Source organism: Lithobates pipiens, unplaced genomic scaffold (genome assembly GCF_037356315.1).
Source record: "Lithobates pipiens isolate NorthernLeopardFrog02 unplaced genomic scaffold, aLitPip1_a1.2 Scaffold_23, whole genome shotgun sequence".
NCBI lineage: Eukaryota > Metazoa > Chordata > Amphibia > Anura > Ranidae > Lithobates > Lithobates pipiens.
Window position 1 is genome coordinate 196,658,284 of NW_027507785.1, and position 24,557 is coordinate 196,682,840.

The following is a 24,557-nucleotide window of genomic DNA, read 5'->3' on the forward strand; positions in this document are numbered from 1 at the left end:
TAATAATACTTAAATTGAAACAATAAAAGTGAAATATTCCTTTAAATTTCGTACCTGGTGGGTGTCTATAGTATGCCTGTAAAGTGGCACATCTTCAATGTTTAGAATAGTCCCTGTACAACATGACATTTCTAAAGGAAAAAAAGTAACTTAAAAGTACTCGGGGCTATAATGAATTGTCGGGTCCCGGCAGTACAGATAAGAGTCATTGAAAAAAACAGCATGGGATTTCCCCAGTCCATTACCAGGCCCTTTGGGTCTGGTATGACTATTAAGGGGAACCCCGAAAGCAAAATAAAAACAAATTGCATGGGGTCGCCCCAAATTCCATACCAGGCCCTTCAGGTCTGGTATGGATTTTAAGGGGAACCCCACACCAATTTTTTTTTTAAATGGCGTGGGCCCCCCTAAACATCCATACCAGACCCTTATCTGAGCATGCCACTCATGCAGGAAAAGAGGGGAGGACAAGAGAGCGCCCCCCCTCCTGAACCGTACCAGGGCACATGCCCTCAACATGGGGAGGGTGCTTTGGGGTAGTCCCTCAAAGCACCTTGTCCCCGTGTTGATGGGGACAAGGGCCCCATCCCCACATACCCTCGTCCGGTGGTTGTGGGGGTCTGTGGGCAGGGGGCTTATCGGGAACCGGGAAGCCCCCTTTAACAAGCGGACCCCCAGATCCTGGCTTCCCCCCATGTGAAATGGTAACGGGGTTCAAATGTACCCCTGCCATTTCACAAAAAAATGTCAAAATGGTACAAATGACAAGACATGGCTTGGGACAAGTCCTTTATTTAAAAAAAAAATGTCCCACGAAGTCCATTCATCTTCTTCTCTTGCTCTGCCGACAGACCGAAAAAGAAAAAAAACAAAGCCACATGACGCTTCATCTCTGAAGACAGTTCTTTTATAACTGCGGGTGGGGCCACACAGTGATGTTTCCGGGCCACCCAGTTACGTAATACTTTTGATTTTTCATGTTAATATCCCATAGACATTAATGGTGTCCGGTGGCTTTCGAATTTGCCCCTAACACCGCATATTGTTTGGTGTTCTGCAGAACACCTGAACAACCAAAGTTCGGCCCGAGTATATACAAGTATAAAACAGCAGTTTCCAGCAACCCATGCAGACCTAGCATTGTAAATTACTCATAGCTGCCATAGGGGCAGAACAGTTGTCCCAGCTCAGCTCAGACTTCTGTCTATCAGTCACAGTGCAGTTCTCCTTGCTTGTCCCGCCCACAAACTATAAAACAGTGGTGGCTAACATATTTGAACGTATGTGTCCCCCTGTGCTCTGCAAGCAAAATTCCTTCCTGTGAACCTGTGCAATATTAACCACTTAACAACTAGTCCATAGCCGAATGACGGCTACAGGGCGGTTGTTTAACTCTGGGAGGCCGTTATATGACGTCCTCCCAGAATTCCGTTCTCGCGCGCCCCCTGGGGCGCGCACTCGAGAGCATCTGTGACCGCCGGGTCCTGTGATGCCGGGTCTGCATCACGGATCACGGTAAACGGCCGCTCATCGCGCCCGTTTACCACATGGTCGCTCCGTCAAATGACGGAGTGATCTCTTGTAAACGATCGGTTCAGCGGAGGGGGAAGAGATTAGTGTCAGCAGCGCTGTGGGCTGCATCTGCAGTGCCCACATCACTGCTCACCGAAATGTAACCCCTCAATTCCCTGCCATTACTCTACAATACCCTGCCATTACTCTGCAGTACCAGCAAATACTCTGCAATACCCGCAAATACTCTGCAACACCCGCAAATACTCTGCAATACCCGCAAATACTCTGCAACACCAGCCAATACTCTGCAACACCCGCAAATACTCTGCAACACCAGCCAATACTCTGCAACGCCCGCAAATACTCTGCAACACCCGCCAATACTCTGCAACATGTTATGACGCCGGTTCCTCCCTCCCCCTCTCTGTACCGATCGGTACAGCGGAGGGGGAAGAGATCGGTGTCAGCAGCGCTGTGTGGCCTGCATCTGCAGTGCCCACATCGCTGCTCACCGAAATTTAACCCCTCAATTCCCTGCCATTACTCTGCAATACCCTGCCATTACTCTGCAGTACCAGCAAATACTCTGCAACACCCGCCAATACTCTGCAACACCCGCCAATAGTCTGCAACACCCACAAATACTCTGCAATACCAGCCAATACTCTGCAACACCCGCAAATACTCTGCAACACCAGCCAATACTCTGCAACACCCGCAAATACTCTGCAACACCCGCAAATACTCTGCAATACCAGCCAATACTCTGCAACACCCGCAAATACTCTGCAACACCCGCAAATACTCTGCAACACCCGCCAATACTCTGCAACACTAGCCAATACTCTGAAACACCTGCAAATACTCTGCAACACCCGCAAATACTCTGCATACCAGCCAATACTCTGCAACACCCGCAAATACTCTGCAACACCCGCCAATACTCTGCAACACCCGCCAATACTCTGCAATACCCGCTAATACTCTGCAATAACAGCTAATACTCTGCGCTACCCTCCAATACTCTGCACTACCCTCCAATATTCTGCAGTACCCACCAATACTCTGCAGTACAATTCCAGCCAATACTCTGCAATACCCTGCCAATACTCTGCAATATCCTGCCATAAATTGCCATACCTGGAGATACCCAGCCATACTCGGAGATTCCCTGCAATACCCAGCCATAGACGGTGATACCCTGCAATACTCAGCCATAGACATTCCCCCCTCCCGCCGCCCTCCGGTGCTTCTACCGACTCGCCAATACGATCAAAGCCAGAATCTTTTTTTATTTATTTCAGGCTTCCCATCTTAGAGGTGAAATGCGGGGTCTTATTGACCCCATATCTCACTGTAAAGAGGACCTGTCATGCCATATGCCTATTACAAGGGATGTTTACATTCCTTGTAATAGGAATAAAAGTGATCAAAAAATTTATTTTTGGGGAAAAAAATGTCAAACTAAAATAAATAAAGTAAAATGAACAATTTTTTTTTTTTTTTTTAAAGCGCTCTTGTTCCCATGTGCTCGCATGCAGAAGCGAACGCATATGTAAGTCCCGCCCACATATGAAAACGGTGTTCAAACCACACATGTGAGGCATCACTGCGAACGTTAGAGCGAGAGAAATAATTCTAGCCCTAGACCTCCTCTGTAACTCAAAACATAAAACCAGTAAAAAAAAATTTAAAGCGTCGCCTATGGGGATTTTTAAGTAGCAACGTTTGGCGCCATTCCACGAGCGTGTGCAATTTTGAAGAGTGACATGTTAGGTATCTATTTACTCGGCGTAACTTCATCTTTCACATTATGCAAAAATTGGGCTAACTTTACTGTGTTTTTTTTTTAAGCACAAAACAGTTTTTTTTCCAAAAAAAAGCATTCGAAAAATTGCTGCGCAAATAAAAAAAAAAGTTGCAACGACCACCATTGTATTCTCCAGGGTGTTCGCTAAAAAAACATATATAATGTTTTGGGATTCTATGTAATTTTCTAGCAAATAAATGATGATTTTTACATGTAGGAGAGAAATGTCAGAATTGTCCTGCATGTTGGGCCTCTGTATGTGGTCACACTGTGTGAAAGTCTCACACATGTGGTATCGCCGTACTCGGGAGTAATAGCAGAATGTGTTTTGGGGTGTAATTTGTGGTTCCTTCATCATCCTTTCTCCTCCCCAACATGTGTCGACACAGGGATGGTGTATCTTCCTCGGGGGAATTGTGATTGGACAGTTGGTTAGATCAAAATAAATAGTTAGTTGGCGGCCATTTTATTGTAGTTCAGACCCACGCCTTTACTTGTTGTCCTATATGACACTTATTGCACCATTACATAGCATAGCCACTACTGTGTATACCTGCCTAATACTGTTTGAGATATATTATTCTTATTTTTTTCTTTATTTTATTTTAATTAATAGGTGACTTAACATACTATACATATTTTACCATATGTTTTTTCAAATTTTTATAATATTAATAGATTTTATTTTGCTTCAGGAGCACAGCGAAGCACATACGTTTAAGTAAATATTTAGCACAATTATATGGGAATATGATCAGTGGCAGCAGCTGGAAAATTACTGCACTCACATATTTAAAAGAGATTCAAAGTGATTATTTCTAGTAGCTTGCAGGACTTTTTCTAATTTTGAGTGGTGGTTAACTTACTAGATATACACAGCCTCATCTGTGGCCATGACAAAACATTTAGTATACAGTATTTAATAGACATGTGCAGAGTAAAATATTTCGTTTCGGAATTTCGTTTTCGTCCGAAAACTTAATTTATTTAGTTACTCCCGAAATTCGTTTTTATTTATTTCGTTTTTCGTTCAAAAATTGCATTCGTCCGAAAATCCACATGAATTACGGTCGAATCTGTCTTTGAAGGCTTATGGTGTCTGTCGAATGTATAAAGAAAATTCGACGGAGCTAGTATATAGCATACTTTAGAACCCTATTAAAGTCTATGGGACTCCAACGTTCAAAATCTAAAGTGCTAATTTTAAAGGCTAATTTGCAAGTTACTGTCCTAAAAAGTGTTTGGGGACCTGGGTCCTGCCCCAGGGGACATGTATCAATGCAAAAAAAAGTTTTAAAAATGGTCGTTTTTTCGGGAGCAGTTATTTTAATAATGATTAAAGTGAAACAATAAAAGTGTAATATTCCTTTAAATTTCATAGGGGGGGGGGGGGGTTGTCTATAGTATGCCTGTGAAGGGGCTCATGTTTCTGGTGCTTAGAACTGTCCCTGCACAAAGTGTCATTTATGCAGGAAAAAAAAGTCCTTTAAAATCACTCGCAGCTATTATGAATTGTTGGCTCCGTAATACAGAGAACACTCATTGAAAGTCATTGATAAAAAAATAAATAAATAAATTTAAAAAAAAGCGTGGGGGTCCCCCAAATTCAATTACCAGGCCCTTCAGGTCTGGTATGGAAATTAAGGGGAACCCTGCCTCAAATTTAAGAAAAAATTTGACGTGGGGTTCCCCCTAAATATCCATAACCAGACCCTTCAGGTCTGGTATGGATATTAAGGGGAACCCCGCGTCAAATTTAAAAAAAAATTGACGTGGGGTTCCCCCTAAAAATCCATACCAGACCCTTTATCTGAGCACGCAACCTGGCAGGCCGCAGGAAAAGAGGGGGGGCGAGAGAGCGGCCCCCCCTCCCTCCTGAACCGTACCAGGCCACATGCCCTCAACATTGGGAGGATGCTTTGGGGGTCTGTGACCCCTCAAAGCACCTTGTCCCCATGTTGATGAGGACAAGGGCCTCATCCCCACAACCCTGGCCGGTGGTTGTGGAGGTCTGCGGGCGGGGGGCTTATCAGAATCTGGAAGCCCCCTTTAACAAGGGGACCCCCAGATCCCGCCCCCCCGTTTGAAATGGCAAGGGGGTACAAAAGTACCCCTACCATTTCACAAAGAAAGTGTAAAAAATGGTTAAATAAAACAAACACACTTTTGAAAAATTCCTTTATTAAAAATAAAGAAATAAAAAAAAGATTCCAGCGGCGGTAATCCACTCTTGCTATCCAGCGACGGACGGTCATCTCTCCAGCGATGGCTCATCTCATCCAGCGCAGCGAATCCTCCATCCTTCTTCTGTCTCCGTGGAGGAGACACTGCAGGTATTCCGGCGGCTGACGTTTCTTATATACGGAGGGCGGGGCCACCCGTCACCTGACCCCACCCCCCTCTGACGCAAGGGGAAACCCGGGGTTCCCCGTGACATATGGGTGACCCCACCCCCTCTGATGTAACGGAAACCTGCCTGTGTTACATCAGAGGGGTGCGGGGTCACCCATACGTCACAGGGAACCCCGGGTTTCCCCTTGCAACAGAGGGGGGCGGGGTCAGGTGACGGGTGGCCCCGCCCTCCGTATATAAGAAACGTCAGCCGCCGGAATGCCTGCAGTGTCTCCTCCACGGAGACAGAAGAAGGATGGATTCGCTGCGCTGGATGAGATGAGCCATCGCTGGAGAGATGACCGTCCGTTGCTGGATAGCAAGAGTGGATTACCGCCGCTGGAATCTTTTTTTTATTTTTTTATTTTTAATAAAGGAATTTTTCAAAAGTGTGTTTGTCTTATTTAACTATTTTTTACACTTTCTTTGTGAAATGGTAGGGGTACTTTTGTACCCCCTTACCATTTCAAACAGGGGGGGCGGGATCTGGGGGTCCCCTTGTTAAAGGGGGCTTCCAGATTCTGATAAGCCCCCCGCCCGCAGACCTCCACAACCACCGGCCAGGGTTGTGGGGATGAGGACCTTGTCCTCATCAACATGGGGACAAGGTGCTTTGAGGGGTCACAGACCCCCAAAGCATCCTCCCAATGTTGAGGGCATGTGGCCTGGTACGGTTCAGGAGGGAGGGGGGGCCGCTCTCGCCCCCCCCTCTTTTCCTGCGGCCTGCCAGGTTGCGTGCTCGGGTAAAGGGTCTGGTATGGATTTTTAGGGGGAACCCCACGTCAATTTTTTTTTAAATTTGACGCGGGGTTCCCCTTAATATCCATACCAGACCTGAAGCGTCTGGTTATGGATATTTAGGGGGAACCCCACGTCAAATTTTTTCTTAAATTTGAGGCAGGGTTCCCCTTAATATCCATACCAGACCTGAAGGGCCTGGTAATTGAATTTGGGGGACCCCCACGCTTTTTTTTAATTTTTTTTTTTTTTTTTTTTTTTATCAATGACTTTCAATGAGTGTTCTCTGTATTACGGAGCCGACAATTCATAATAGCTGCAAGTGATTTTAAAGGACTTTTTTTCCTGCATAAATGACACTTTGTGCAGGGACAGTTCTAAGCACGGGAAACATGCGCCCCTTCACAGGCATACTATAGACAACCCCCCCTACGAAATTTAAAGGAATATTACACTTTTATTGTTTCACTTTAATCATTATTAAAATCACTGCTCCCGAAAAAACGTCCGTTTTTAAAACTCTTTTTTGCATTGATACATGTCCCCTGGGGCAGGACCCGGGTCCCCAAACACTTTTTAGGACAGTAACTTGCAGAATCTTTTCTCTTCGTCAAATCTTTTCTCTGTCGAATATTTTCTCTATATAATCTTGGACTAATAGAGGTAAGGTTAGGCACATTCGACCACAGGTTCTATAGACACTGTTGTCAGAGTCATGTCGAATCTCCTATTCTATATCGAACTGTTGTAACAATGAAAACGAAAATAAAGCATTTATTTATGTCGGATCTTTCGTTTTTCGGATTTTGTGCTTTCGTTATCGTTTGTCAAAACGAAAACGAAAATAGCTGAAATTCGGACGAAAATGCATTCGGACGAAAACGAATGCACATGTCTAGTATTTAATGCTACAGACAATTGTCAGAAACTTTAGACATAATTCTTGAGATTGTCAGAGGCTGGGGACCTGCTACAAGTATAGTTGAAGACTGGAAATATGCTGCAAGAGACATAGACATGTTACATAAGGCTTCTAGATATCATTGCCATTTCAGCCCTTTTAAAGATAAATGATGTCACTGTGGGCTTCTGAGGCCCTAGAATCACACAATAAGTGCGATTGGGGCAGCTGCACTGGTGGGAGTAGGGAGCTGAAAGCTCAGGAACAGGCAGATAGCTTGGTCAGCTATGCATCTGGAGTCTCTTTCCAGGGAAGAGCTTTGATCTGCTGATTGCACACGTGAGATGTGGCCCTGGGTGGCAGGTGACTTCAGTGTGCAGTAGGAAACACATGTATCCATGGAATTGTATTGGATGTAAAATTTCTTCTGGAAGGCCCTATTTTTTGTCTAATGCAAAGACATCTATATAAAAATAATCTAGAAAAAGAATGAGGGTACTCAAACCTTCTCCACCCTTATTCAATTAAGACAACACACCAGTGCACAGCCAGGCTAAAACAAGCCCAGCAAAAGTCCAATCGAAAGAGAAATGCCAGCATACGGTAACTGATCCTTGATGATTGTTTTTTTTACAATACAGCTATCAATCAAAACATGACAGAGATGCTAACTCATTTCGGCCCATAGGGCCTTACTCATAGCTCAGTAAGGCCCTATCAACTGAAAAGTGTTAACATCCGTGGAATGCTTTGATTGTTAGCCATAGTGCAATAAACCTGGTATCAAGGATCAGTTACCGTGTGCTAGCATTTCTCTGTCGATATTCAAAAAAGGGTACTATCAAGCCGTTTCAACCACACCACACCTTTCATCTAGCCTCTATATTAATGCATTTGGTGTTTTAAAAAGCCAGCATAAATTAAATATATTGATGTTAAAAAAAGTACTTGTGTGTTTAATTAATCATTTTTAGCGTATTAATACTCCATGGACTGCAAAACTAGGGGTGCTGCAAAGGGGTGTCCTATGCCAATATACAATATAGTAGAAGCTGTCCATCATTCTAATCTAAAAAGGTTAGGGGGTATTTGTACTAAGATGGGGCAGGCTGTGTACGCTATAAGATAATGCGTTTACGTATCTCATGATATGTGGGTTTTATAACTTGCACCACGGTGGCAAATACATTTTTAAAAGTAAAGAAACAGACAAAATTTGCAACTTATTTAGCCCCAGCATTCGTGATCAAACTCTGAATTAAAATGTTTGGCTTTGGTGTGGTGATTTCTCATAGGGATAATATCCTGTTTTTGTTATTACCAAGAATTCAGTCAATTCTCTGTGGGAACTGGATTGGATTATGGACCAATGTTCCATGTATAACAAAACTGTAATGTTTATGGCACAAGACATGGGTGCAGTTTAGGGACATACATCCTTATCAAGCCCTCCATTGCTGTGTGTCTAAGCTATAATAAATGACTCTAGCTGACCCAGATTGGCAATGTGCACTCCAGCTTTGTTCCAGCTGACAGAAGCTATTACATGTGATGTGGCCAGTGTAAGCCAAACTGCAGACACAATGTAGCTGTGTATACATAAGTGACACTGTACTGACATAAGTAGGGCACAATAAAAGAGACAGAGAACACAGCGATTATTAATTTGAATGTGACAATGCTAACCATTACAAACAATGATAAAAAATATGAACAATATTTAGTAGAAATGCATAGTTAGAATGCATGGGTGCAGAAAAAGCATAAATAAAAGATGGGGGAAAATGCGTGGTATGTTACTAAAGTGTTCATCCTCCTTTGCCCAGACCTCAATCAATTTTTAATCTGTCTTTTAAAAAAATGTCTGTAGTTTAATTTTGTCTCATTCATTTGCACGGTCTTCATTCTGTCTTTCGACCTTTCTTTATCTAGCTGTTTTTTGTACATTGCACAATACTAGAAACAATGGATGAAAAACAAACTGTATTTTTTATCTGCTTCTTAACAGTGACAATGTATACAAATATAATCTGTCAGGAAATAAAGGAAATCATGCTATTTTTTTTTTTTAAACAAGAAAATGCAAAGCAGTTTGCACTTTTGTCTTACAGCTATGCGTCTTCTAGCTGGGTCTCTGGGTCTGCACTGGGTGCTCCAATTTCCTCCCACAATCCACAGACATACTGCTAGGTTGATTGGCATCCTCCCAAATTGCCCCTAGTATGAGTATGCCAGGGAAGTTAGATTCGTTAGATTAGGAATTGCTTTGGGGGACAAGGACTAATGCAAATTAATCTATGTACTCTGTAGAGCGTGGTGTTATATGTCAGAGTTAAATAAACAAGAAATAATGCTAACTAACACTTATGTGAATAAATGGGTAGACAGAAAAAGGGATGCATTGTGTTGCATTTTTCTTTTTGCTTTTAGAGATAAAAGTAGGATTACAAGTGGATCAAAGGCACTGTCTGCACATACCCTAAGATATCTTAATGCAAGCATAAAATGTCTGCTGTAAAGCTAACCACACATTATCATTGTTTTTCCGTGAACCAGTCTCTCTCCTAATAGTACATTTCATAAATTGTGTCCACACTCAGTATGCAAAATATTAATGTAATTCATTAAATCTAAAAGATGCTATTTATAAGATCTAATAATAACCACTTCAATACAGGGCATTTATGCACCCTTCCTTCCCAGACCAATTTTTAGCTTTCAGCGCTCTCACACTTCGAATGCCAATTACTCAGTCATGCAACACTGTACCCAAACAACAATTTATCATTTTTTTCACACAAATAGAGCTTTCTTTTGGTGGTATTTAATCACCACTGGGTTTTTTATTTTTTGCGACATAAGTGAAAAAAGAGCAAAAATTTCTATGATAACATTTTGCAAATAAGTCATTTTTGTTCATAAATTTGGGCCAAAATTTATACTGCTACATCTCTTTGGTAAAAATAACCCAAATTAGTGGATATTATTGAGTTTCTTTGAAAGTTACAGAGTCTACAAGCTATGGTGCAAATCATTGAAAATTGATCAGATCTGATCACACCTGATGCACTGACGGCCTATCTCATTTCTTGAGGCTCTGAAATGTCAGGAAAGTACAAATACCCCCCAAATTACCCCTTTTTGAAAAGCAGACAGTCCAAGGTATTTAGTAAGAGGCATGGTGAGTTTTTTGAAGTTGTAATTTTTTCCCACGATTCTTGGGAAAAATAAGAACTTTTTTTTTTTTTGCTTTGTTTTTTACAAATTTTTACAAATTTTTACATAATAAGTTATATCTCATACACAGCATATGCATACTTCCAATTACACCCCAAAATACATTCTGCAACTCTTTCCGAGTATGGCAATAGCACATGTGTGGGACTTTTACACAGGCTGGCTACACAGAGAGGTCCAACATGCAGGGGGCACCATCAGGGGTTCTAGGAGCATAAATGACACCTCTATTTTCCTAACGACCTATTACATTTTTGAAGGCCCTGCAGCACCAGGACAGTAGAATTACCCATAAAATGACCCCATTTTGGAAAGCAAAAACCCCAGCGTCTATTCTATGAGGCATAATGAGTCTTTTAAACAGTTCATTTTTTTACACAAGTCTTCGGAAAACGTGGAAAGAAAATGAAAGCATATTTTTTTTTTACACAAAGTGGTCAGTTTATAAGATATTTCTAACTCAAAGCATGTACATAGCAAAAATGACACCCCGAAATACGTTCAGCTACTCATCCTGAGTATTGCAATACCACATGTGTGTGACTTTTACACAGCCTGGCTACATACAAAGGCCCAACATGCAGGGATCACTGTCAAGCGTTCTAGGAGCATAAATGACACCTCTAATTTCCTAACGACCTATTACATTTGTGAAGGCCCTGGAGCACCAGGACAATGGAATTACCGATGAAATGACCCCATTTTACCCCAGATACTCGGGTACTCAGATGAACTGTGACAGGTAATCGGGTACTCAGATGAACTGTGACAGGTACTCAGGTACTCGGGTACTCAGATGGACTGTGACAGGTACTCAGATGGACTGTGACAGGTACTCAGATATTCGGGGGCTCAGATGGGCTGGGACAGGTACTCAGATGGACTGTGACAGGTACTCGGTACTCTGGTACTCAGATGGGCTGTGACTGGTACTCAGGTACTTGGTTACTCAGATGGACTGACAGGTACTTAGATACTCAGATGGACTGTGACAGGTACTCAGGCACTCAGATGGACTGTAACAGGTACTCAGGTACTCAGGTACTCGGGTACTCAGATGGGCTGGTACAGGTACTTGGGTACTCAGATGGGCTGACAGGTACTCAGGTACTTGGGTACTCAGAAGGGCTGACATGTACTCAGGTACTCAGATGGGTTGACAGGTACTCAGGTACTCGGGTACTCAGATGGGCTGACAGGTACTCAGGTACTCGAGTACTCAGATGGGCTGACAGGTACTCTGGTACTCAAATGAGCTGACAGGTACTCAGGTACTCGGGTACTCAGATGGGCTGTGACAGGTACTCAGGTACTCGGGTACTCAGATGGGCTGTTACAGATACTCAGGTACTCAGATGGGCTGTGACAGGTACCCAGGTACTCGGATACTCAGATGGACTGTGAAAGGTACTCAGGTACTCGGGTACTCAGATGGGTTGGTGACAGGTACTCGGGTACTCAGATGGGCGTACAGGTACTCAGGTACTTGGGTACTCAGAAGGGCTGACATGTACTCAGGTACTCAGATGGGTTGACAGGTACTCAGGTACTCGGGTACTCAGATGGGCTGACAGGTACTCAGGTACTCGAGTACTCAGATGGGCTGACAGGTACTCTGGTACTCAAATGAGCTGACAGGTACTCAGGTACTCGGGTACTCAGATGGGCTGTGACAGGTACTCAGGTACTCGGGTACTCAGATGGGCTGTTACAGATACTCAGGTACTCAGATGGGCTGTGACAGGTACCCAGGTACTCGGATACTCAGATGGACTGTGAAAGGTACTCAGGTACTCGGGTACTCAGATGGGTTGGTGACAGGTACTCGGGTACTCAGATGGGCGTACAGGTACTCAGGTACTCAGATACTCAGATGGACTGTGACAGGTACTCAGGTACTCGGGTACTCAGATGGGATGGGACAGGTACTCGGGTACCCAGATGGGCTGTGATGGGTGATGACAGGTACTTTTATGGGTGATGACAGGTACTTTAATGGCTGGTGACAGGTTCTCTTTATGGGGGGGGGTAATCAGTGTAGTTGGTGTGTACACTAGGCAGTAACGAGATGTTACTGCAATCTCCTTCTCACACACGATCAGTGTGTGAGGAGGAGAACCCGGTAACATCTTGTTACCGCGGATTGTTTACATTCTGTGACCAGTTGTGATTGGACACAGACGGTCAAGTGGCAAAGAGCCAATTTCATTGGCTCTTTACTGCGATCGGGGTTGGGCTGTGTCAGGGTGACAAGCCGCATCCCTACCCAATTAAGACACAAGACCTTACTGGATTTTAATGGACATAGCAGCCTTTTATTAACAATGAACCAAAAACAAAAACATCAAATAAAAATTTTCAACCATAACATATCTAACCGACTGACTGTATAGCAGGTATTTTGAAGGCAAGCATGGTCTACCAACTATGCTGTATCAAGCTAACTTTTAATACCACGGCCCCCAGTCGCGAATAACTTGGCACGGGGACAATTTGTACACTTTACCAACCTGATACAGCCACCATACCATTCTCGTCTTACTGACGTCACTTAATACGGGAAGGTACCCATACCAAAGATGAGCCCCTCCCACCATTCTCCAAGATAAAATTTTTACCATGCCCACCTTCAAAAGCCTGAGACCCCCTACCCACTGCTATGACATATGCCACCCCAACAACCACATAACCCCAATACCCAATGAAACAAAAACCTGAACTAAGGGCGCGAGGGAGGGAAACTTCTCTTACTCTGCCTTGCTCCAACTGACCCTGACCTAACTCCCCCCACACCTTATTCTCCTCCAATGGCTGACCCTAATTTTGTTTCCATAAATATTATTTTAAAACTGCCTCACTACAGCCTACCCTGCCCCCCCCCCCCCCCCCCCCAACAGTCATGTAGGCCTTTCACTGATTGCTTTGCATCTATTACAGGCCTGTTCTTGACTGGTGTATTGCAGACTTACCGGCTGCCGTGACCAAATTCTACTAACCACAAAAACTCTACCCAATTAAGACACAAGACCTTACTGGATTTTAATGACCATAGCAGCCTTTTATTAACAATGAACCAAAAACAAAAACATCAAATAAAAATGTTCAACCATAACATATCTAACCGACTGACTATATAGCAGGCAAGTCCTGAGGGAACACATGGGAATGGAGTTCCTGTACTTTTTCCACAACAGGAACTCAGTTCCTGTTAGCAGCCGCATCCTTCAAGACTTTGAAGTATGCGAGCTGTGTGGCAGGTGCTACACCAGCAGCCGCCAACACAGCTCACAATAGTAAATGCCTCACACCTGACCATTCAGGCATTGCCAGTAGGGGGCCCCATGACAGCTTCCGCTTCAATCTACTTGTCAATCACAGCTAGCTGATGGGTAGATCAGGACCCTGCTGCTAAGAGATTGTATTTAGTCAGACCTCTCGTGATACGCTCCTCCCCGCAGGCCCCTCCTGATTTTCTGTCTCCTCACCCCCCCCCAGTCTCCTGCATACTTGCTCTGTGTGTCCCGCTGAATCCCCCCCTCCTCTATCTTCTGTGCCATATGATGAGAGAACCCAGAGGAGGAGCACAGCTATTCTGCTCACAGAACATGCAGGGAGAGAGGTGAGCTGAGGGAGGAATATCAGTTTGGGGTGGTAAGCTGGCAAAGGTTAATGCCAGAAGGGAAGTTTATGTGGAAATATGTGAAGGGTTGGAATAGCAGCGAGTGTATGTTGGAGCCCTGCAGAGTTTGCATCCTCCCAATGTAACATACATCTCCTAAGCAGGAACACATCACTATCTCCCCAAGAATTCTGTCCAGATAATGTGCAGTTAATTTATGACATTTTCGTTTAACCCTAAGTTATCCAAACTCTATAAATATATTAAAATTCCCCAATAAAGATCAGAACATGATGTTCACAATTGCATGGAAGCACAATTGAATGAATGCTGATTATTCAGAGAATTACCATATTTATGTTTATTGAGGATTGTTTTTTTTTTTTTTTTTTTTTTATGTACTAACAGTTAAGCTTCATACACACAATACAAAAATTGGATGAAAAATACCACTTTTGAAGCGTTTGTGTTATGAGTGTATCATTTTAACTTTTTTTTGGTGGGCGAGTGGATCTTGGGTGGGAGTTCCCACACTTTTTTCCCCAGGACTTGACCCCTGTATATATATATATATATATACATATATATATATATATATATATATATATATATATATACATATATATATATATATATATATATATATATATACATATATATATATATATATATATATATATATATATATATATATATATATATATACATATATATATATATATATATATATATACACATATATATATATATATATATATATATATATATATATATATATATATATATATATATATATATATATATATATATATATACATATATACATATATATATATATATATATATATATATATATTTTTTTTTTTTTTTTTTTTTATTATTATTTATTTATTTATTTATGTATTTATTGTATACATACCCCTTTAAATTTTCCACATTTTGTCATGTTGCAACTAAAAACGTATGTATTTTATTGGGATTTTATGTGATAGACCAACACAAAATGGCACATAATTGTGAAGTGGAAGGAAAATGATAAATGATTTTAAACATTTTTTACAAATAAATATCTGAAAAGTGTAGCGTGCAATGGTATAATATCCTTTCACTGCAATTACAGCTGCAAGTCTTTTTGGGGATCTCTCTGCCAGCTCTGCACATCTAGAGAGTGACATTTTTGGCCAATCTTCTTTGCAAAATAGCTCAAGCTCTGTCAGATTGGATGGAGAGCTTCTGTGAACAGCAATTTTCAAGTCTTGCCACAAATTCTCAATTGGATTTTGGTCTTTTGGACTTTGACTGGGCCATTCTAACACATGAATATGCTTTGATCTAAACTATTCAATTGTAGCTCTGGCTGTATGTTTAGGGTCGTTGTCCTGCTGGAAGGTAAACCTCTGTCCCAGTCTCAAGTGTTTTGCAGACTCTGATGCCGTGTACACGCGGTCGGATTTTCTGGCAGAAAAAGTCAGACGGAATCATTTCATCAGATATCCCGATCGTGTGTGGGCTTCAGCTGACTTTTTTTTTTTTAAATTCTGATGGAGCTAGAAATAGAACATGTTTTAAATCTTTCCGACAGAATCAATTTCTATCGGGAAAACCGGTTGTCTGTATGCTGTTCCGACGGACCAAAAACGAGGCAAGGGCAGCTATTGGCTACTGGCTTTTGAACTTCCTTTTTCTAGTCCCCTCGTACGTGTTGTACGTCACCGCATTCTAAACAATCGGACTTTGGTGTGATCGTGTGTAGGCAAGTCTGTGTCAGTGGAATTCCGTCGGAACTCCGTCAGAAAAACCGGCACAGTTTATTCTGATGAAAAAAACTGCCGTGTGTACGCGGCATTACAGGTTTTCTTCGAAGATTGCCCTGAATTTGGTTCCATCCATCTTGCCATCAACTCTGACCAGCTTCCCTGTTGAAGAAAAGCATCCTCACAACATGATGCTGCCACCAGCATGTTTCACAGTGTTTTAGGCCAACAAATTCCTTTTTGGTCTCATCTGACCATAGCACCTTCTTACACATGTTTGTTGTGTCCCCCACATGGCTTCTCACAAACTGTGGGACTTCTTATGGCTTTCTTTCACCAATGGCTTTCTTCTTGCCACTCTTCCACAAAGGCCAGATTTGTGGAGTGCATGACTAATAGTTGTGCTGTTGCTGATGTTGATGTTTTACAACATTTACAGACTTCATTTTGCTCAATTCAAGAACACAAAATGCCTTCTCCACTGCAGATGCTGCCATTTTGACTGAATAATCACATGACACGCGCGTCTATGTGCACTATCGCCTACGTCCCTTCCCTCAGTAGTGGGACACAGTACATCTACCTAAGGGTTCGCAGTTGTGGTCCATATATTCAAATGTTACTGTATATACTATATATATATATATATATATATATATATATATCAGGGGATTCTCTCTTCTCTCCTCGATTCTCAACCTCTGAGCTAGAGAATCTAGGAGGGAGAATTCTGACAGAGATCGAGAGTGAGGTGCCGAGATTGCATCAAGATGGCCATTTAATGTTTCTGTCAATGAAAGATTATCTGTGTACAGAGATGATCAGCGGAGAACATGTTCTCCCTTGGTCATCTCAGTTTCATAAACTGGTAATGACCTGAGATGAGCTGCCATCATCAGGTTCGTAGCTCATCTTGGTTTCATAAATGGACATCCTTGTTTTTTTTCTCGTATGTATAATTGCAACATGTTTGTGCACACCTTAGGTGCATACCTAAACACTTTGCACTGGAGCATTGTCTTCCTTTTAAAACAGTGACCCTAACCAATATGACTATACATATTAATTTCTAAACATAAATCTGTGTGGCTCAAGCCTTTTTAGTCTTGGTGCCCAACCTGTGGCATTGCTCTGTAGCAAACTCCCATAACATGCCCCAGTCTCTGCCGTCTTTTGCAGCATGTCTCTAACCAAACCTGAATAGCATGTCCGTAGAATGACAATTTCATGTAGCAGCAGGGCCAGGACAAGGGGTAGGCAGGAGGGGCGGCTGCCCTGGGCACTGTGGTATCATGTGAGGTGGGAGGGCACCGCAAGGAGATTGAGGGGGGAGGGAATATGTGTTGGGAAGAGGAATTTGAGGGCAGCAGGGGGTAAGATTTTTTCTAGAGGGGAAATTTGGGGAAGGGGGTGCTAGGAGTGGTGACTCAGGGGGGTTTGTGTTGGGAGGGGGATGGGAGAAGAGAAGGGTCAATTTGGGGAGTTTGTGCTAAAAGAGGTGGTACGGTGGGGGATTTGTGCTACAAGAATTTTTTTTGTTGTGCTAGGAGGGGGATTTGGAGTAGGGGGCTGAGAATGTGTACTCAAATAGAAAATTTGAGGGGTGGGGGATTTGTGCTAGGAGGGGTGATTTTGTTGGAGGGGGGGCATTTGTGCTGGGGGGATTAGGGGGATGGAGAGGGCAGAGTTTTGTGCTGGGAGGGGGGGGGTTATGCTTAGGGGGTATAATCATGCAGATTAGTGCCCAATTTTTTTTGGGGGGGGGGTGATTTTTGCTGACACATAATGCTCATACATCCTGGGGGGGGGGCATGTTTACCATGGGCTCTAGGTCTTAGCTCTGTGTAGCAGTACCCACTGCCTGTTTGAAACACCAGACATGCTCCGACCTGAGCGATGCATCCGTCATTTATCACCGCCAACTTTCTCTCCGCAATACAATTCTACAAATTTTCAGTGGCTTTCCAGATTACCCCCTGCGGGTTCTGTGAGGGACCTCCACTGACGCCCTCTGTTGGGTGAACCCCCATTTCCTCACTCAAGGCTGTGTGCCTTCCATCCAGGGCGGGAGCAATTTTTCAAGGATCAGTCTCTCTCCACCTCCTGGTTCCTTAGTCGAATGCGAGGAGACACAAGGCAGCACACCTTCCTGTTCTCCTGAGGTCTACCATTGTTTTTAACTATGTATGATTATGGATGCATTTATGACGTATCGAGCTTCTGATACAGGATTGATATTATATGTTTGCTGATCCATTTCCCTGAGGAAGAGTTTGAAACACTCGAAACGCGTCGGAATAGGAATATTCACCTGTATTTTGCTCTTTGTGTTTATTGTATTTTGCATCCTGTTTTGCTTTTTGTATGCACACATTCATTCATATCCCTTCTACTATTTGGGCTTCTGTTTGCCCATATGACCACTACCCCTTTGATTTTACTTGAAGTAAAATAAAAATATTTGTTTTAAAGTAAGATATTGCCTACTAAATACTTGTCCTGCCCCTTGTGCCATGTATGCAATCTCTGACAGTATCCTGTGCCATGTATGCAGTCTCTGACAGTCTCTTGTGCCATGTATGCAGTCTCTGACAGTCTCTAGTGCCATGTATGCATTCTCCGATTGTCTCTTGTGCCATGTATGCAGTCTCTGACAGCCTCTTGTGCCATGTCCACAGTCTCTGACCATCTCCTGTACTTTATCTGCAGTCTCTGAAGGTGATAATGTGATAATGACATTGTCAAAAAGGGGTGGAGCATGGGTGACCTTAAAATGATGCCCCCCTGAAAAAGCAGACACCCACGGAAGCAGCAGTGACAGCCTGCCCAGAGCTCCATCACAGGCATTGTAAATGTACAGGGGATTTCCTCCTCCTTCTTTGCTACTGTGAGTCACCCCCTCCCCCTCTGGTGCTGGTGCGTGTGTATGGCTCTGGATCTGTTCACTCTAAACACATAACTCACCTTCTTCTTTTTTCTACTAGAGGGAGATGAACAAGATCCCCTCCTTTCACCCCTCTCCAGCTGGGAGTCTTTTTTAACTGATGGGGTAGGGGAGTTCCTATCTTCCTGGATGGGGGTCCCCTATTATAACCTCCTGCAATCCTCCTAAGTGGAGTACTCTAAAATTGGAGGGGGAAGAGAGGGGAATTTCTGTACTGGGATCCCTTCTTATCACCCCCCCCACACACACACACACACACACAGTCCACCTAGCTGGGGGTCTTATTTAACTAGAGGGAAGTTCCTATGTTCCTGGATGGGGATCCCCTCTTATCAGCCCTACGGTCCTCCTAGCCGGAGCTCTTCTTTAACTGGGAGAAGGGCTGAGAGTTTCTGTATTCCTGGGTGGGGGTTCCCTTCTGATCATCCCCCCATGCAGTCATATTATCCAGGGGTCTTCTTTAACTGGGGGGAGGGAGGTTCCTGTATTCCTTGATGGGTGTTTCCCTGTATTTGTCTGCATTCATGGGTGGGTGCAAGGGGGTCCCTTCTAATCACCCCCATGCACTCCTCCTGTTAAGGGGTCTCCTTCTCATTTCCAGGGGTCAGTACTCCTGTAAGTGTGTGTGTGTGTGTGTGTGTGTGTGTGGGGGGGGGGGGGTGACACCTTTGGCACTATTTTAGTGCATGTCATAACCATCCCCTATGTTACAGCTTTGTACTGCATGCACTTTTAATAGCCCTGCCTACTAATCCCCCTAGGGGGGTTGCATTTTGTCATCTTTTTCCCTGGGCTGTAGCTGTCTTTGTCCCAGCACTGGCTGCAAGGGAGCCACAGTGGGATTTGTCTCTATTTAGATCCCCCCACTGCCCCCCCCCCCCCCCTTGTACTGCTCCCTCCATCCCAATCCCTTGTGAATCCTCCAAAGCTGCTGGCCTGCTTTCCCTCAACCTTGTTGCAACTGATGCTGGGGTGGGAGATCAGTGCTGTGTTCAGATGGAAAGTGGTGAGGGGTGCAGGGGGGTGGGGAGAGGGGGGCTGGTAAACATGTCAGTCCCTTCTTGAATGAATAGAGTGAGCAATCAGTACCTATCACTCCTGTGTTCATTCATCACTGAAGCTTAGTAAACTATGTTTACTATGCTTTGACTTGTGAATTAATAGACTTGTATTCATTCATATGCAGTGCAGCTAAGGCTGCAGAGAAAGGGAATGATGACTATATATCTTCAGGTACTTTCTTTGTTTCAAAAGACTGACAGGGGAGATTATACTGGGGGACAAATTGACCTGGGAGGAGGAGGGATGGTTTATACTGAATGTACTGAGCTACAGACTAATTTGGGGATTATACTACAGGATAGACTGACTTGGGGGATAGATGTACTGGGAAACAAATTGACCCGGGGGGGGGGGATTATACGGGAGGACCGACTGACCTGGGGGGATTATATTGGAGGACAGACTGACCTGGGGAGATAATACTGGGAAGCAGACTGACCCGGAGGGGATTGTAATGGAGGACAAGCTGACATTTTGGCCACACTTACTGTTTATTAAGGCGCCGCATTGCTACTCTACTTGAGACACCCAAAAGGGTGTCCCAGATCTTTCACAATTCTATAGTGTATACTGAAAAAAAAAAATGCCTTGCAGCGCTAAAATGTTTGGGTTTGACTCGATGAAAAGGTAGCAACCTTAAAGTGGATACATCTGCAAAATTACCATATTTTGGAAAGAAAACACATAAATTTATTTTTTTTAAGAGGCATAATAAGCCAATGGAAGATTTCCTTTTTGCCACTAGTTTTTGAGAATGAAAAAGAAAAATATGTGAATTTAAGTGGTTGTAAGCCCAGTGAAGTGACTAGCCTCAGGTGATACACAGAGATAAAGCAAATCCTTCTACATAGGTTTATCCGTAGCCCTTTGTTCTGCAGATCATTTTAAAAACACAAATATCAAAAGATTTTTTCACAGCTCTAGCAGCAGGGCTCAGGAATCTGTTATCATACACAATACATATCAAGAGCACAGCTCCCTAAAATCTGATTAGAGGGAAGGGGCACGTCCCCCTCTACACAGCTTTATGAGCTCATAAAAAATACACAGACCTAAGGCTATGAGTCTGTGTGCTGTTGTGTCTTAAAAAACTGTTGAATCAAAAAGCAAGCGAGAAGAGAGATCATGGAGTAGCCAAACCCGGTGCTTTGTATTTAGGCAAGTACACACTACTATGTGGATATGCATTGTTCATTTTTCGTGTTTGAGGTTTACAACCACTTAAAATTAAAACATTGCACCCCAAAAGATATTCTGCTTCTCCTCTGTAGTATGGGTATACCACATGTGTGACAGTTATTCACAGCCTAGCAGCATAGACAGCCCCAAAATCTCAAAAACACCTTCAGATTTTTCCGGGGGCATAGATTTTACATCTAAAAACACCCAGAAAACCAATACCCAAATGTATTTTAGAAGCATAGTGAGCCTTTTGAATATAAACATTTTTTCACCCGTTAAAATGATTAACAAAATTGTTTATTTTACACAAATATGTAAATTAATAAGAAATTTCTTGCACAAGGTATGGGAATTCTTATGCCGCGTACACACGAGCGGACTGTATGGCATACTTAGTTCGTCATACAATCCAACGGACAGTCCGTCGTACTTTCCACTGAACGGACTTGACCACACACGGATAGCCAAACAGTCCGACGAAAGCTTGCGCGATGACGTACAGCACGTACGACGGGACTAGAAATAGGAAGTCCAAGACACAGCAAAGCACCCTTTGGGCTCCTTCTGCTGACTTTGCGTTAGTAGAAGTTTGGTTAGAGACGATTCGCGCTTTTCAGATTTCAGCTTAATTCGTCCGTTTTCTGCGGCGCAGTCTGCCTGTGAGGTTTGTATCTGTCTTTCGGTACGCGTGGATCAGTTGGTACCTGTTGTTAGGCGCTTCTGGTCCGCTCGTTTCTGGGTTTCAGGTCGTTCTTCATAGGTCTGGCTGTTCTTCAGTGCGTTCAGTTAAGCTTGTTTGTCCAGCCGACCGTTTCAAAGCCATGGAGAGTGGACGTACTCATTCGCGAGTTCGTGCTATATGGGGGCTTGGTGTTGGGGTTAATACTTTGACCCGAGCCCAGTCTGTGAACAGGGCGAGGAGGAGTTCATGGACAAAGAATTGGTTGCGCCAGCGTGACCAATTCTCGCATATTCCTTTACTCCGTGAGATCCGTGAGAATAATCCTGATGATTTCAGGAATTATCTCAGGATGACGGACCCCGTTTTTCACCGTCTGCTGGCTTTGCTGACCCCTTATATCAGCAGGCAGGATACCTGCATGTGGCAAGCCATCACTCCGGAGCAGAGGCTCGTCGCCACGTGGTCGCTACTTGGCGACAGGGAGAAGCCTTCAGGACCTCAAGTTCTCTACAGGCATCTCCCCCCAGGCTCTGGGGATCATTATTCCAGAGACCTGTTCTGCCATTATTCGGGTCCTGCAGAAGGAATATATGAAGGTAAGTTTGTTCTTTTAATATTGCATTATATGCATTGTATGTTTGTATTAATTTTATCATGACTTTTAATATCCATGACAGGAATATGCTGTGAATGTCCCCTTTATATGAATGCATGCAATTGTTTTTTTGATGTATTTTTTTTTTTTTTCTGTCATTTTTTTTAGAGCTTTTACCTTTTTGTGTCCCACGTGCATATTTGCTTTCACTAACGTCCCCAGCATGCAATCCTGGGCCCCTATACACCCACAGCCGAGACTGTTTTTCTCTAATTCATATTGTCAGCTCCATTGTACTGTTTTACTGCCCCCCACCCTTTGTATACTCTTTGTATACACCCTTTGTATAGTATATATATATATATATATATATATATATATATATATGGATTGTATACTCATTAATTAGGCCCCCACCCCACTCAAATTGGTTGCAGGGATTGTATACTCATTAATTAGGCCCCCACCCCACTCAAATTGATTGCAGGGATTGTATACTCATTCATTAGGCCCCCAACCCACTCAAATTGATTGCAGGGATTGTATACTCATTAATTAGGCCCCCACCCCACTCAAATTGGTTGCAGGGATTGTATACTCATTAATTAGGCCCCTACCCCACTCAAATTGGTTGCAGGGATTGTATACTCATTAATTAGGCCCCCACCCCACTCAAATTGATTGCAGGGATTGTATACTCATTAATTAGGCCCCCACCCCACTCAAATTGGTTGCATGGATTGTATACTCATTAATTAGGCCCCCACCCCACTCAAATTGGTTGCAGGGATTGTATACTCATTAATTAGGCCCCCATCCCACTCAAATTGATTGCAGGGATTGTATACTCATTAATTAGGCCCCCACCCCACTCACCCACCTAACTTATGTCCCCTGGTCCATCAGAGGGCTGAGTAATCTGTGAATTGGGCTGTCTATTTTTTTTTTTTGCAGAAAAACATTTTCGATATTTATGTTTAACTGCTGTTCCAAAATGTTTTTGAGTTTTATTGTTTATGAATTGTTTTGATTTAATGACTAATTTTTTATTTATTTTTTCCTGTGTTTGACTCCCCAGTTTCCTTCCACGCCACAGGAATGGCAGACTGTGGCTTCCCAGTTCGCTGCCCGTTGGGACTTTCCCAACTGTGGAGGGGCGATCGACGGGAAACATGTGCGGATTGTGCCCCCACCCCATTCGGGGTCCTACTATTGGAATTATAAGGGGTTCCATAGTGTGGTGTTAATGGCGGTGGTGTCAGCACAATATGACTTTCTGTATGTGGATGTGGGGAAGAATGGCCGGATGTCTGACGGAGGAGTGTTTAGGCAGACCGAGTTCTGCCACCGTCTCATCACTGGTGACCTGGACTTGCCACCAGATGCTGATTATGTGGAGGGTCTACCTTTTGTTTTTATCGCTGATGAAGCGTTCGGTCTGAGTGACCATTTGATGAAGCCCTTCCCCCAAAGGACCCTCACCCCGGAGAGGAGATTTTTTAATTACCGGCTGGCCAGAGCAAGAAGGGTTGTGGAGAATGCCTTTGGTATTATGGCCAGCCGGTTTCGTCTGTTTTTGACAGCAATAAACTTGGCAGAGTACAAACTGAACTATGTCATTCTCTGCTGCTGCATTTTGCACAACTTTTTAAGAAAACTTTCTGGAACCCATTACCTGCAGCCAATTGGGCCTGAGGCCGGACTAATGCCAGAACTCACAGGGCTGGATCATGACCATCCTGGCTTAGCCCCCCAAACAGCACGTGAGGTGCGTGACCAGTATGTCACCTATTTTAATGGTAGGGGGGCTATTCCAATGCCAGCTGACCAATAAAGATTTCCTTTTGTTTAAATATGTATTGTCTGATCAAATTTTTAAGTTTGGTTCTTGTTTGCTTTTCAAGGTGGTTGTCTCCTACATTCTCCTAATTCAGGGATATGCAATTGGCCAACCTCCAGGAAATTCAAGTTGGTGACAGACCATGCCCCCCTAACATGGATGAAGTTAAACAAGGAGAGAAATGCAAGAGTGACTAGATGGTTTCTGTCCTTACAAAACTTCAATTTCACTGTGGAACACAGGCCAGGGAAGTTACAGGCAAATGCTGACGCATTGTCGAGGGTGAG